This window comes from Ovis canadensis, chromosome 23 (genome assembly GCF_042477335.2).
Source record: "Ovis canadensis isolate MfBH-ARS-UI-01 breed Bighorn chromosome 23, ARS-UI_OviCan_v2, whole genome shotgun sequence".
In the NCBI taxonomy this organism is placed as follows: domain Eukaryota; kingdom Metazoa; phylum Chordata; class Mammalia; order Artiodactyla; family Bovidae; genus Ovis; species Ovis canadensis.
Window position 1 is genome coordinate 64,565,373 of NC_091267.1, and position 13,996 is coordinate 64,579,368.

At 40.2% G+C, this 13,996-nt stretch overlaps 1 non-coding gene across 1 annotated transcript; it reads right to left on the minus strand.

The window, feature by feature from the left end:
- Positions 1-13,597: 13,597 nt before the first annotated feature.
- On the minus strand, positions 13,598-13,669 carry TRNAC-ACA (transfer RNA cysteine (anticodon ACA)). The gene has a single exon. It is a non-coding gene; the product is annotated as a tRNA-Cys (tRNA).
- Between the last annotated feature and the right edge of the window lie 327 nt (positions 13,670-13,996).

The window sequence follows — 13,996 nt, forward strand, 5'->3', positions numbered from 1 at the left end:
TTTTCTCCTTATTTATATGTCTCATATGTCACAGATCTTATTAAATAATTTTTCCTAAAGATCTTATATATGTCCAGTGAAGTATTTAAAGAAGTGTCCAGTGAAGTTGGAAACTTCATTGATACATCTTCATTGGAAACCTCTTTCCAGCAACATGTTAAACACCTTTGAACAGTGTTCCCAAATACAGTTGCTTTTCCCAACATTTTTTCATTTCTGATTCTGACATTCATGAATGCCTCTGAAGTCCTTGGATAACAGAAGAAGGGCCCTTCCCTGGCAACATATTCTTTTCCTCCTTTTCTTTCTCTTTCTTCTCTTCCATTCTCTTTTTCTTTTCATTTAAAAAGTTCAACTAAATCACAGATACTTTGTTACTTTAATAGTTGTTATTATTTTTCTTCCTTAGACATGCATCATTTCTAAGACATTTGCTTCTAAAGTGCTTCTTTTTTGGTCAACATGAAGTACCTTTCTCAGATGATAGCTTGTCTTCTCAATATTTTCATTTAAGTTTTCAGGTAATCTTTCCTGCCTCTGTGTCAGTGTCTGCAGTTTCCCTGGAACCCCACTAACTGTGATAGCCCACATTCATATAGCACGTATTATGCTCTGGCTTATACTCTTAGTGTTATCTCATTCAGCCCTCACAAACCTCACTAGTATTATCCCCATATTGCAGATGAGAAAGTTAAGGCATGAAGAGGTTAAAAATCACCAGTGGCAAAGCTGGGATTCAAACCAAGTGGTCAAGATACAGTTTCCATGTTTCTAACTAACTACCACCTCATCACACCCACCCTGTGCTTTTATAGCAACCAGTTTTCTGTCAGAAGCAATAAAATTATCTATTGCTTTCAAAAAAATTTCCACTGGGCATCTTCCAACACGCCTATATTGAATTTATGAGATGTAATCCTTTACCAAGAGTGTTGCCTGGTTTTCAAGTATTGGATTGTTCTATCTGATCCTGAAATATGCAAGCCTAGCTAGTATAGCCTGCTAGACTAGTTTGGATACAAATAAAGTTCTGTCTTTTTTAAAAAAATCATCAAACTCAATTATCATTGTATCTGTAATACACTTACCTGATTCAAAATTCTGAAATTACAAAAGAGACTATGCAGCTTGAAATAGTTCCCTCCTGCACCTTTCACCCAGGCTCCCAGACTCTCCCTACCTTTCAATAAACTTTTCCAGTTTCTTGAACACTGCAGAGAGAACTTCTTAGAAAATTTTTTTATTTTTAATTGGACGATAAGGGCTTTACATTGCTGTGTTGATTTCTGCCATACATCAACGTGAATCAGCCATAGGTATACATATGTCCCCTCCGTCTTGAACCTCCCTCCCACCTCCCACCCCATCCCACCCCTCTAGGTTGTCACAGACAGCCTGTTTGAGCTTTCTGCATCATACAGCAATTCCCACGGCTATCTGTTTTCCATATGGTAACGTGTATGTTTCAATGCTACTCTCTCAGTTCATCCCACCCTTCTCTTCTCCCACTGGGTTCACAAGTCTGTTCTCTAGGTCTGCATCTCCATTGCTGCCTTACAAATAGGTTCACTAGTACCATTTTTCTAGATTCTATACATATTTATTAATATATGATATTTATTTTTCTCTAACTTACTTCACTCTGTATGATGAAGAACAGGTTGGAGAGCCCTTAAAAAATTAGAAATAAAACTACCATATGACACAATTCTGTTATTGGGCATATACCGTAAGGAAACCATAATTTAAAAGACACGTGTACTCTAATGTTCATTGCAGGACTACATTAGCTAGGACATGGAGGCAACCTAGATGTCCATAGATGTCTAGATGTCTAGCTGTATGTTCATCTACCTCATTAGAACCGAGCCAAATGTGTTTCTTTTTAGGCTGAGTAACATTCCATTCTATACACGTTCCGTAACTTCTTTATCCATTCATCTCTCGATGGACATCTAGGTTGCCTCCATGTCCTAGCTAATTAGTGCTGCAATGAACATTAGAGTACATGTGTCTTTTAAATTATGGTTTCCTTACAGTATATGCCCAATAATGGAATTGTGTCATATGGTAGTTTTATTTCTAATTTTTTAAGGGCTCTCCAGCCTGTTCTCCATAGTGGCTGCATCAATCTACATTCCCACCAACAAGGCAAGAGGGTTCTGTTTTCCCCACACCCTCTCCAGAAATTCAGTCAGTTCAGTCACTCAGTTGTGTCTGACTCCTTGCGACCCCATGAATCGCAGCATGCCAGGACTCCCTGTCCATCACCATCTCTTGGAGTTCACTCAGACTCACGGCCATCGAGTCCGTGATGCCATCCAGCCATCTCATCCTGAGTCGTCCCCTTCTCCTCCTGCCCCCAATCTCTCCCAGCATCAGAGTCTTTTCCAATGAGTCAACTCTTTGCATGAGGTGTCCAAAGTACTGGAGTTTCAGCCTTGAGAACCCCATGAACAGTAAGAAAAGGCAAAATGATAGGATACTGAAAGAGGAACTCCCCAGGTCTGTAGGTGCCCAAAATGCTACTGGAGATCAGTGGAGAAATAACTCCAGAAAGAATGAAGGGATGGAGCCAAAGCAAAAACAATATCCAGTTGTGGATGTGACTGGTGATAGAAGCAAGACCCGATGCTATAAAGAGCAATATTGCATAGGAACCTGGAATGTCAGGTCCATGAATCAAGGCAAATTGGAAGTGGTCAAACAAGAGATGGCAAGGGTGAACGTCGACATTCTAGGAAGCAGCGAACTAAAATGGACTGGAATGGGTGAATTTAACTCAGATGACCATTATATCTACTACTGTGGGCAGGAATCCCTCAGAAGAAATGGAGTAGCCATCATGGTCAACAAAAGAGTCCGAAATGCAGTACTTGAATGCAATCTCAAAAAGAACAGAATGATCTCTGTTCATCTCCAAGGCAAACCATTCAATATCACAGTTATCCAAGTCTATGTCCAAACTGGTAACGCTGAAGAAACTGAAGTTGAACGGTTTTAGAACTAACACCCAAAAAAGATGTCCTTTTCATTATAGGGGACTGGAATGCTAAAGTAGGAAGTCAAGAAACACCTGGAGTAACAGTCAAATTTGGCCTTGGAATACGGAATGAAGCAGGGCAAAGACTAATAGAGTTTTGCCAAGAAAATGCACTGGTCATAGCAAACACCCTCTTCCAACAACACAAGAGAAGACTCTACACATGGACATCACCAGATGGTCAACACCGAAATCAAATTGATTATATTCTTTGCAGCCAAAGATGGAGAAGCTCTATACAGTCAACAGAAACAAGACTGGGAGCTGACTGTGGCTCAGATCATGAACTCTTTATTACCAAATTCAGACTCAAATTGAAGAAAGTAGGGAAAACCGCTAGACCATTCTGGTATGACCTAAATCACATCCCTTATGATTATGTAGTGGAAATGAGAAATAGATTTAAGGGCCTAGATCTGATAGATAGAGTGCCTGATGAACTATGGAATGAGGTTCGTGACATTGTACAGGAGACAGGGATCAAGACCATCCCCATGGAAAAGAAATGCAAAAAAGTGAAATGGCTGTCTGGGGAGGCCTTACAAATAGCTGTGAAAAGAAGAGAGGCGAAAAGCAAAGGAGAAAAGGAAAGATATAAGCATCTGAATGCAGAGTTCCAAAGAATAGCAAGAAGAGATAAGAAAGCCTTCTTCAGTGATCAATGCAAAGAAATAGAGGAAAAGAACAGAATGGGAAAGACTCGAGATCTCTTTAAGAAAATTAGAGATACCAAGGTAACATTTCATGCAAAGATGGGCTCGATAAAGGACAGAAATGGTCTCCAGAAATTATTGTTTGTAAATTTTTTGATGATGGCCATTCTGACCCGTGTGAAGTGATATTGCGTTGTAGTTGTGATATTGCATTGTAGTTTTGATTTGCATTTCTCTAATACTTATATGCAGAGTACATCATGAGAAACACTGGGCTGGAAGAAGCACAAGCTGGAATCAAGATTGCAGGGAGAAATATCAATAACCTCAGATATGAAGATGACACCACTCTTATGGTAGAAAGTGAAGAGGAACTAAAAAGCCTCTTGATGAAAGTGAAAGAGGAGAGTGAAACAGTTGGCTTAAAGCTCAACATTCAGAAAACAAAGATCATGGCATCAGGTCCCATCACTTCATGGGAAATAGATGGGGAAACAGTGGAAACAGTGTCAAGAGTTTATTTGGGGGGGCTCCAAAATCACTGCAGATGGTGACTGCAGCCATGAAATTAAAAGACACTTACTCCTTGAAAGGAAAGTTATGATCAACCTAGATACCATATTGAAAAGCAGAGACATTACTTTGCCAACAAAGGTCTGTCTAGTCAAGGCTATGGTTTTTGCAGCGGTCGTATATGGATGTGAGAGTTGGACTGTGAAGAAGGCTGAGCGCCGAAGAATTGATGCTTTTGAACTGTGGTGTTGGAGAAGACTCTTGAGAGTCCCTTGGACTGCAAGGAGATCCAACCAGTTCATTCTAAAGGAGATCAGTCCTGGGATTTCTTTGAAAGGAATGATGTTAAAGCTGAAACTCCAGTACTTTGGCCACCTCATGCGAAGAGTTGACTCATTGGAAAAGACTGATGCAGGGAGGGATTGGGGGCAGGAGGAGAAGGGGATGACAGAGGATGAGATGGCTGGATGGCATCACTGACTCGATAGACATGAGTCTGAGTGAACTCCGGGAGATGGTGACGGACAGGGAGGCCTGGCGTGCTGTGATTCATGGGGTTGCAGTGAGTCAGACACGACTGAGCGACTGAACTGAACTGAATAATGACCGATGTTGAGCATCTTTTCCTGTGCTTATTAGCCATCTGTATGTCTTTCTCAAGAGGTGGGTCAGGTGGTCTGGTATTCCCATCTCTGGGGAAATGTCTGTTTAGGTCTTCTGCTAATTTTTTGATTGGGTTGTTTGTTTTTCTGGTACTGAGTTGCATGAGCTGCTTGTATATTTTGGAGAATTGTCCTTTGTCAGTTGCTTCATTTGCTATTATTTTCTTCCATTCTGAGGGTTGTCTTTTCACCTCATTTATAGTTTCCTTTGCTGTGCAAAAACTTTTAAATTTAATTAGGCCCCAATTATTTTATAGGCAAATAAATATGCATATTTAAAAATCATTTTGAATATGAAATATTCATTTTGCACTTAATTTCATGTCAGGCACTACACTTAACCCTTTTGCATAATCTTTCCCATAGCTCAGTTAGGTATATTTTACTACATCCCATTTTGCAGATGAGAAAACTGAGGCACAAGAATCACACATACTGTACAAAACATAGCTGAGATTTGAACCCAGAGAGTCAGACTCCAGAGCCCACACTGTTAACTGCTATGATATATTGCCTTTTCCTGCTGAAGTGTTTTATGAGAAGAATGAGATAAGCAGATTCTTTAAAGTTTATATAGTCCACATAGGGGACAATATCTCCATTTCTCTGGGGAGAGTAAAATATTGTACATTTCTTTTTTATAACATCTTTAGTGAGATATCATTTGTTTACCACAAAATTTACCCATCCATAAAATTTGCCCATTTCAAATGTACAGTTTAATGATTTCTAGTATTTTCACAGAGCTGTGTAACCATCACCACAATATAAGTTTAGAACATTTTCATCATCTATAAAAGAAACTCTATACCCATTAACAGTCACTGTCCATCCCCACTGTCCCTATAGCACTCGGCAACCACTAACACACTTTCTGTCTATGTGCATTTATCCATTCTGGACTTTTCACATAAATGGAATCAAGCAGTATATAACCTTTTGAACTGAGTTCTTTCACGTCGTATAATATTCTCTATTAATTGTTCAATCCCTGACATGTCCCTTTAGCAGGAAGTTAATATTTTTATCCTGTGGACTTCTCCCTGTCTCCAGTTTCTTAATCAGTTCAAAATTCTGGCACAATAATTGGTTAAACAGGTCAGTCTTGCTGATGCTTTTGCGGCTCTGCTGATATCTTAAAGACTAGTCTCTTTTCAGTGGACTCTTCTAGACCATGGAAGGATGCACTTACTCACCCAAATTCTGCTTGGAATGCCACATGCTTGATCTCTGGGATCTCTTTGTTGTTATTGATCACGTTTACATGCTTACCCACTGCTTTTTCTGAATAGGACTCATGGTATCAGTTGGCCAAGTTTCAAAGTGGGCATCTAGCTCTAGCCTGGACCAGAACATCTAGATTCCTCTGTTAGAACTGGGACACTAGTGCAGTCCCATTGGTGAGTTTACTTTTAGGGTCCTTGGGGTCTTGTTTGGCCAGTGGAATTTGGATCAGGCAAATCTTGTCTATGCTAATAGTCTTCCTTAACTTTGAATTTTAGGGAATAGGTGTTGGGGGTCTGTGTTCCTTTCTTCACAGAAAACCTTGAGGAAAACCATTCAACTTCGTATCCCCTCTGCTGGCACTAGTTTCACCCTTCAAAAGTGTGCCTTGTTGGAACATAAAGGTATTTGCTATGTCTACTTCTAGACCAATGACTGGCTATCAGATAAGGGAGCTGCCCTTAAAATTCTTTGAGCAAGGAAGACCATTTCCAAGGCTACTTGCTATATCCAGCTAAACAAAGAAGTGGAACATAGCTTCAGCAACCCACTACACAATGCAAACGTTTCACATCTGGTAAATAATTCCTTTTCATTGTTTAAAAGACCATCTATTGCATCAGCTCAGTGCTGTTCATAGTCTCCATTGACATTTCCTTGAAATTTCAGAGTTCTGTTTGTGCATTTATATATATGGAATTTAGAAAGATGGTAAAGATAACCCTGTATGTGAGACAGCAAAAGAGACACAGATGTATAGAATGGACTTTTGGACTCTGAGGGAGAGGGAGAGGGGGAGGGAAAGGGTGGGATGATTTCTGAGAATGGCACTGAAACATGTATATGATCATGTAAGAAACGAATCGCCAGTCTATGTTCGATGCAGGATACAGGATGCTTGGGCCTGGTGCACGAGGATGATCCACAGAGATGATATGGAGTGGGAGGTGGGAGAGGGGTTCAGGATTGGGAACTCAGGTACACCCGTGGTGGATTCACGTCAATGTATGGCAAAACCAATACAGTATTGTAAAGTAAAATAAAGTAAAAATAAAAATTAAAAAAAATAAAAATTTTCTTTAATTTTTGTTTTTAATTTTTTTGAGATATGATTAATATATAATGTCGTGTTAGTTTCTGCTGTACAGCCAAGTGTATCAATTATACATATATCTTTTTTAGATTGTTTTCCCATGAAGGTCATCACAGAGTGATGAGTATAGAGTTCCCTGTACTTTACAGTAGGCACCTGTTAGTTATCTATTTTATATATAATAGTATGCATAGTAGTATGTATATGTCAATCCCAATCTCCCAGTTTGTGTTTGTGCATTGAGTATGGTGGTCTGGACTTGGAAATTTGCTCATTCACATTCGTTTCTCCTACCATTAAGTTAAACTCTTCTGTGTCCCTTTCAGAGAGATGGATTGTCTTGCCTTTCGGGGAGGTAGATTTGACATTCTGTGTATCCCATCAACTTTTCTCTCTCTCTCTCTCTTTTTTTTTTTTTGACACAGTGAAGAGCAAGAAATTTAAAAGTTTAAAGAAAATTTGCAAAGATAAAGGGGAGAGCAGTTTGCAGGAGATCCACTTACTGTAAATAAGCCTGCAGACGGTGTCAGCCGTTTCTGCCAGCTGCAGTGAGTACAGCTGCTGATCGGAATGCAGAAGCATTGCTTGCAGAGTTTAGAACTCATCAGTATGGGGTTTGGTCCTGGCTGTGCTGTGAGAGTAGGGAACATCACTAGTTCAGCAGGTTTAAATCCAGGGTCACTTGTATTAGAATTCTGTCACGTACATTTGTAATCGGGGAAGATTTCTAGCACCAATATAATGAGTTGTTTTCCCTTCTTGTTGCCCTCAAGGCATTACTTTTATTATAATAGATTCTAGCTAGTTAATGAGAGCAAAATGAAGCCAGTGACTGGAAGGGCAAGAAGTCACTTACTTTTTTTTCTTAAGGAGGAAAGTAGATATTTCATATGTATGATTTACAGTTGTTTATCATGCAAGATGACTGACTGCTGGCCCCCAAAAGGTTCCATTTTCTGGTTCAGATCTAGAAAGGGCCATACAGACAAATATGGTAGAGTGTCATATGGAAGATTTAGATGGTCAGACTTCTGTCAGCCTTCCCAGGATGAGGAAGCACACAGACCAGACAGAAAGCTGAGAGATCCCTCCATTGCTTGAGCCTGAGCCCCTTCTTCAGGCCAGCTGCTATGCTAGGTACTTTCCTTGTGGAAAAAGAAAATTAATAGCCCTCTCTCTCTACCTGTCTATTTAATTTCAGCCTTCCAAGTGGCTCAGTGGGTAAAGAATCTGGCTGCAGTGCAGGAGACCTAGGAGATATGGGTTTGAGCCCTGGGCTGGGAAGACCCCCTGGAAGAGGGCATGGCAACCCACTTCAGTGTTCTTGCCTGGAGGAGCCCGTGGACGGAGGAGCCTGGGGGACAGCAGTCCATAGCATCGCAAAGAGTCAGCCACGACTAAAGTGACTACGCATGCATGCAGGCACATTGTTTTAATTGAAGTATAATTGGCTTACAATGTCATGTTAGTTTCAGATGCACAGCAAAGCTATTCAGACGTATATATGTATGTGTGTGTGTGTATATATATATATATATATATATATATGTTTATGTATATATTCTTTTCCCTTATAGGTTATTACAAAATATTGAGTAAAGTTTCCCGTGCTCCCTATGCTACACAGTAGATCCTTGTTGGTTTTTATTTTACGTATAATAGTGTGTTTGTGTTAATCCCAGACTCATAATTTATCCCTGCCCCTTCCCCCTTGGTAGCCATAAATTTGTTTTCTATATCTGTGGGTCTCTTTTGTTTTGTCTGTAAGTTCATATGTATCTTTCTCTTTCTTTTTCATGTTAGACTCCGCATATAAGTGGTATCATATATATTTGTCTTTCTCTGGCTTACTTCGTTTAGTTTGATAATCTCTAGGCGCATCCATGTTGCTGCAGATGGCATTATTTCATTCTTCTGCCTGAGTGATATCCCGTTGTATAAATATGCCATGTCTTAAAGGTCATATTTTTCTATTCACAATTTTTCTAGGTCACAAGTGCGGCTGAACTATTGCTGTAAATCTCAACACACTTAGAGCGAATAGGAGTTGAAAAGAAGACTTAACTCAAGTGACTATGGGACTAGAAAGCCTTGGGCTAGTTCATTATCAAAATAATAGATTAAAGGCTATTGACAAGTCAATTACTGTAAAATGACAAGCAAGAGAGAACTTTAGCCAGGTAAGACAAATGTTCTTTTGAAATAGTATCTGTAGGAATTCTGAATTATTAAATTTCTCACTATGTTAGTTGCTGAAAAAAATAAACTCTCCTTTGCTGATCTGCCATTTAAAGTACAAATATTTATTTCTATGGAATGTAACCTTTAATTATATGGCTAGGTTTATTGGAAAATTCACTTTTTTGGTAAGAAATTCTATTTATACATTATAAGTTCAATAAGACAGTGTTTTGTTAGAAAATGCTATAGAAATTGAGTTAATTTGCCTCAGTTTTGACGTGCACACTGATTATGAACTCCTTGGTTATGACATTTTAACTTCATTCTGTCACCTCCATATATTGTTGTTGTTCGGTCACTCAGTCGTGTCCGACTCTTTGTGACCCCATGGACTGCAGCACGCCAGGCCTCCCTGTCCATCACCAACTCTGAGAGCTTGCTTAAACTCATGTCCATTGAGTCGGTGATGCCATCCAACCATCTCATCCTCTGTCGTCCCCTTCTCCTCCTGCCTTCAATCTTTCCCAGCACCAGGGTCTTTTCCAATGAGTCGGCTCTTCGCATCAGGTGGCCAAAATATTTGAGTTTCAGCTTCTTCAGCGTTAGTCCTTCCAGTGAATATTCAGGTGACCTCAGTATATAAATGACAAGAATTTGCTTGTTAGTAAAAAGCGTGAATATCTCATACTTTGTCTTTTGTTCCTTTGTCCCCTTTAGCAAAACAAATGAGTGATTCAAACAGAGTCATTTCTAATCACATTTGAAGTTTTTTTGTTGTGGCATTGTTATTGTTTTCAGTCCTCACAAAACTGCTCTGAGAGAAATTGCATTATTGCCAGGGAAATAACTTCTGGGAAAACTGGGGCTTAGAGGCATGGAGACCTTCTGCTCCAAGGAAACATGGGAGGCGACAGAGCCAGGAATCAAATCCAGACCTGCCTGTGCTCATGGCCCAGCTCTTTTCATGAGTCAATGATACAAATATTAGATGTTTTATAGTAGGACCACAGGTCCCTGGGTCTCCCTCTGAGTTTTTTTCAATCTATTTTTTTTTCTGTTGTTCATATTGTGTCATTTCCCTTATTCTGTTTTCAAGATCACTCATTCTTTCCTTTGTCTCCATTCTGCTGTGAAGCTTGTCCCTTGGGTTTTCATTTGGACTATTAGATTCTTCAGTTCTAAAATTTCCATCTGGTTTTTTTTTGTTGTTGTGGTTGTTGCTGCTGACTTTTTCTATTTTTTCTCTTGTTTCAAGCATACTTGCTGTTGCTTATTGAAACATTTATACAAAGGCTGAATTGACATTTCTTGTGAGATAATTCTGTCATTTCCATGTCGATATCTGTATATTAGTTTCTTAGGGCTACTGCAACAAATTACCACAGATTTGGTGGCTTCAGACAATAGAAATTTATTCTCTTACCATTTGGAGGTCAGAAATCTGAAACCATGGGCTTCCCTGGTGGCTCAGTGGTAAAGAATCCACTTGCCATTCAAGAGACATGGGTTTGATCTCTGGGTTGGGAAGATCCTCTGGGGGAAGGAAATGGCAACCCACTCCAGTATTCTTTCCTGGGAAATCCCATGAACAGGGGAGCCTGGCAGGTTACAATTCAAGAGGTCACAGAGTCTGACATGACTTTTTGGCTAAACAACAACAATGATCTGAAATGGTGGGGCTGTGCTCCTTTGAAGGCTGTAGGGGTGAATGTATCCTTGTTTCTTCCAGTATCTGGTTGGTTAAAAGACTCACAGGAAAAGTTTCTGTACTCATAATTTCATTTCTAAGGCTCTGGGTGCTTTATAATGGCAAAATCAACAGCTTCAATTTAAGGCTGAGTTTGGCGGGGATGCAGTTACTATTGCTTCTGCTACTTTTGGGAGACCGAAAGAACTTGGGTTGTTTCCATTGACATTTTTGGTTCATTGCTGTGTTTGTGGTCTTATTTGGGCAGCCATGAAGGTTGCTGAGCATCAGCGAACTGCTTGGACCATCTAATCCTGAATAAAGGTTCAGACTTTCTTTCATGAATCCCGCCTCCTTAGCATCAGTCCCCTTCATCTTTTCATCACCAATCCCACTGCCATTGCTTTTCTGTCTTGCCTGAACAATTGTCAGTTTCTACCCCTAATTTTTCTTGTAAACCTACCCTAGAAAAGCGAAAGTGTTAGTTGCTTAGTCGTGTCTGACTCTTTGTGACCCCATGGACTGTAGCCCACCAGGCTCCTCTGTCCATGAGATTCTCCAGGCTAGAATACTGAAGTGACTAGCTGTTTCCTTCTCCAGAGGGTCTTCCCAACTCAGGGATTGAGCCCGGGTCTCCTGCATTGGAGGCAGATTTTTTACCATCTGAGCCACCAAGGAAGCCCCATAATATAGTTAAGGGTATGAAAATAATTAAGCTAGTATAAATTAACTGCATGAATGTGGTCCCAGAACCACCTTTGCCCATGTTTCCTGACACAGAGAGGAGGCTGAAGAATAGAGTCGGTGTTTAGAATGAAACAGAAATGAGAGGTTGAGAGAAAGGCCTGGGTTTTGGATCTCTGAGGTAGGTCTTTTATTAGCCAGTAACCTGGTAAAGTTAATTGACTTCTGTAAACTCTGTATTTTTTAACCTATGACATAGGGAAATTAAAAGTAATGCTACTTATCCAATAGAGTTCTTTTGAAGATTATGTGAAATAAAAAGCATAAAAAGTGCATAAAAAATGCTTAACAGTGTCTAGATAGAGTAAACAAATGCTCAATAAACTTTAGGTAGAAGACAGCTTCCTCCTCTTCTTTCTCATCCATAGCGACTGGGGCTTCTCTCTCAGTATTTAGGCTTAAGTTCCCCGGTGGTGCAGTGGTAAAGGGTCTGCCTGCCAATGCAAGAAATGCAGGAGACTCCGGTTCAATCCCTGCCTTCGGAAAATCCCCTGGAGGAGGAAATGGCAACCCACTCCAGTATTCTTGCCTAAAAAATTCCATGGACAGAGGAGCCTGGTGGGCTATCATCAATGAGGTCGCAAAGAGCTGGACATGACTGAATGGGTGCACACACAGATACACACACATCATTGACTGTGGGCTACCTGTGGGACCAGTTTCCGGTTCCCAGTATCCTCTTAGCCCATCTGTCAGGCTCATTACCGTCCTTTGATGTCTCACTTTACTCATCCTTATTTCTTTAAGACATTTAAGTAAATTCAATCGTAACAAATATACTTTGAGAATATTTTCATTTAATTGCAATAAGATTAAAATATTTAAGATACTAAAATGCATTAGGAGATGGGACCAGTGAAGATTTTTTTTTTTCCATTACTGGAAATCTAATGCATCGTAACACAAAATAATTTTGATTGGTTCAAGCATCACATTACCAAGTGGGTACCTTATAGGAAGAATATATTTGACAAGGGCATTTTGTAGGCAGTTCAGCCTGGTCAGCACAATTGCTCCAAGAAGTTGCAATATTTTTTGTCTTATTAACAGACTGACTTCATATTTTTATGGGAAAACTGATAAACTTCCCTTTGTAGTGTCCTCTTAAGATGCCTATGAACTCTATTCTAAAGCGGGCAGCCAGTGACCTCATTGCATTTCTCTCTTCTGTGCCTCTGACCCAGTTTTTAAAGAAATGCAGACTCAGCACCTCTCTTATCTTTTCCTTTAGCTGCTTGAGATCTAAGCAGAATTCCCCCAGAATACATCAGTGAGGTTGTTTTGGGGAGACTCTAATGATCTCTGCTATTTCTCTTTGATATAGAGAAATATTAAAGGCTGTTTTGATTGTCCCAGTGGACATAATCGTTGGAAAGGGCAGAGTCAGTGATGGCCAAGTAATAAAGGAACCCTGGACAACACGAAGGGCCCTTGGTCCTAGTCTTCATTCCATCAATTGCTGTGTACCTGGCTATCTTTTTTTTTTTTTAATGTCTAGATATCTTTGTCCTCATCTGTAAAATGGGAAGCTTTTACTGAAGAATGTTTAGGATTCATAACACAAGTGTACTTTATAGCCTACAGATAACCTCAACATTTCAGGATCAACATGAATATGAGTTTGACACTCTTTATTCCCTGTTTAACTTTAAACATATTGAAAGTGAAAGTGAAATCCCTCAGTCATGTGCAACTCTTTGAGACCCCATGGACTGTAGCCTACCAGGCTCCTCCATCCATGGAATTTTCCAGGCAAGAAATACTGGAATGGGTTGCCATTTCCTTTTCCAGGAGACCTTCCCGACCCAGGGATTGAACCTGGGTCTCCTGCATTGTAGGCAGATGCTTTACCGTCTGAGCCACCAGGGAAGTCCCATTGGGTGTAGTTTAATTCAGGCCTTGTTAACTGCAAGAACAGAAACCTATCAGACTAGTCCAGAGATAAAGGGAGATTATTGAAGGACTGCAAGGAACTCTACGGAAGGCATCCCAGGATAAGAGGTGAAGTTCTGCCAGGCCACAGCGGAGCTGTGAGAGTCAGGAACAGAGCCGCCCCACTCCAGAGTTTCTCAGCACTGCTTTGGTTGGGCATTTGGTCTGTTCCTCTGCTTTCTGCTACAGACAGGTCGATTTCTTCTAGTTAATTTTGAATTTGTAGCTCCCTTGTAATTCTGAGCTGTCTTGGCACAGTGCTGA